The following is a 1,963-nucleotide window of genomic DNA, read 5'->3' on the forward strand; positions in this document are numbered from 1 at the left end:
AGTAAGTAGTATATATAGGGCATTATCCATTATTAGGCAACGGTTGGAATGGTAGTAAGAATGACAATCATCTTTGCAGTGGACCTGGGAGTGGCAAGCATAAGGGACGAAGGCGGGGGTAATATGTTGGATGCGATCATACCAGCACTAAAGCACCGGATCCCATCAGAACTTCGAAGTTAAGCGTGCTTGGGCGAGGGTAGTACTAGGATGGGTGACCTCCTGGGAAGTCCTCGTGTTGCATTCCCTTTTTAATTATTTTTTGCGCCTCATGACAAACATATCACATGTGTGCGATATATATTAACCCCGTTATATTATTTTTGACATTTGCGATATGTTTTAGCTCGCTGCTCATTGGTCACGCGTCTAGAGGCGGCTTTGTGGCGCGAGGAGCGCGTTCTGAAAGGGGTAAAAAAATACGTGTTGCTGCGGTATAGAGGGAGGGGTGGAAACCGTGGTAAACTCGTCTCCGTGTTTGAGGGGGGGGGGAGTAAGTAGTATATATAGGGCATTATCCATTATTAGGCAACGGTTGTAATGGTAGTAAGAATGACAATCATCTTTGTAGTGGACCTGGGAGTGGCAAGCATAAGGGACGAAGGCGGGGGTAACATGTTGGATGCGATCATACCAGCACTAAAGCACCGGATCCCATCAGAACTCCGAACTTAAGCGTGCTTGGGCGAGAGTAGTACTAGGATCGGTGACCTCCTGGGAAGTCCTCGTGTTGCATTCCCTTTTTAATTATTTTTTGCGCCTCATGACAAACATATCACATGTGCGCTATATATATTAACCCCGTTATATTATTTTTGACTTTTGCGATATGTTTTAGCTCGCTGCTCATTGGTCACGCGTCTAGAGGCGGCTTTGTGGTGCGAGGAGCGCGTTCTGAAAGGGGTAAAAAAATACGTGTTGCTGCGGTATAGAGGGAGGGGTGGAAACCGTGGTAAACTCGTCTCCGTGTTTGAGGGGGGGGGGAGTAAGTAGTATATATAGGGCATTATCCATTATTAGGGAACGGTTGTAATGGTAGTAAGAATGACAATCATCTTTGCAGTGGACCTGGGAGTGGCAAGCATAAGGGACGAAGGCGGGGGTAACATGTTGGATGCGATCATACCAGCACTAAAGCACCGGATCCCATCAGAACTTCGAAGTTAAGCGTGCTTGGGCGAGGGTAGTACTAGGATGGGTGACCTCCTGGGAAGTCCTCGTGTTGCATTCCCTTTTTAATTATTTTTTGCGCCTCATGACAAACATATCACATGTGCGCGATATATATTAACCCCGTTATATTATTTTTGACATTTGCGATATGTTTTAGCTCGCTGCTCATTGGTCACGCGTCTAGAGGCGGCTTTGTGGCGCGAGGAGCGCGTTCTGAAAGGGGTAAAAAAATACGTGTTGCTGGGGTATAGAGGGAGGGGTGGAAACCGTGGTAAACTCGTCTCCGTGTTTGAGGGGGGGGGGTAAGTAGTATATATAGGGCATTATCCATTATTAGGCAACGGTTGTAATGGTAGTAAGAATGACAATCATCTTTGCAGTGGACCTGGGAGTGGCAAGCATAAGGGACGAAGGCGGGGGTAACATGTTGGATGCGATCATACCAGCACTAAATCACCGGATCCCATCAGAACTTCGAAGTTAAGCGTGCTTGGGCGAGGGTAGTACTAGGATGGGTGACCTCCTGGGAAGTCCTCGTGTTGCATTCCCTTTTTAATTATTTTTTGCGCCTCATGACAAACATATCACATGTGCGCGATATATATTAACCCCGTTATATTATTTTTGACATTCGCGATATGTTTTAGCTCGCTGCTCATTGGTCACGCGTCTAGAGGCGGCTTTGTGGCGCGAGGAGCGCGTTCTGAAAGGGGTAAAAAAATACGTGTTGCTGCGGTATAGAGGGAGGGGTGGAAACCGTGGTAAACTCGTCTCCGTGTTTGAGGGGGGG

The 1,963-nt window shown here is 47.3% G+C and overlaps 4 non-coding genes across 4 annotated transcripts; all 4 read left to right on the forward strand.

Moving 5' to 3' along the window:
- The first annotated feature begins 128 nt into the window (after nt 1-128).
- LOC123126951 (5S ribosomal RNA) lies at nt 129-247 on the forward strand. The gene has a single exon (XR_006462147.1). It is a non-coding gene; the product is annotated as a 5S ribosomal RNA (ribosomal RNA).
- A 373-nt stretch (nt 248-620) lies between these two features.
- LOC123126688 (5S ribosomal RNA) lies at nt 621-739 on the forward strand. The gene has a single exon (XR_006461915.1). It is a non-coding gene; the product is annotated as a 5S ribosomal RNA (ribosomal RNA).
- A 373-nt stretch (nt 740-1,112) lies between these two features.
- LOC123126964 (5S ribosomal RNA) lies at nt 1,113-1,231 on the forward strand. The gene has a single exon (XR_006462153.1). It is a non-coding gene; the product is annotated as a 5S ribosomal RNA (ribosomal RNA).
- Nucleotides 1,232-1,602: 371 nt separating this feature from the next.
- LOC123126541 (5S ribosomal RNA) lies at nt 1,603-1,721 on the forward strand. The gene has a single exon (XR_006461778.1). It is a non-coding gene; the product is annotated as a 5S ribosomal RNA (ribosomal RNA).
- Nucleotides 1,722-1,963: the final 242 nt, after the last annotated feature.

The sequence above is a fragment of the Triticum aestivum genome, chromosome 5D (assembly GCF_018294505.1).
Source record: "Triticum aestivum cultivar Chinese Spring chromosome 5D, IWGSC CS RefSeq v2.1, whole genome shotgun sequence".
Taxonomy (NCBI): Eukaryota; Viridiplantae; Streptophyta; class Magnoliopsida; order Poales; family Poaceae; genus Triticum; species Triticum aestivum.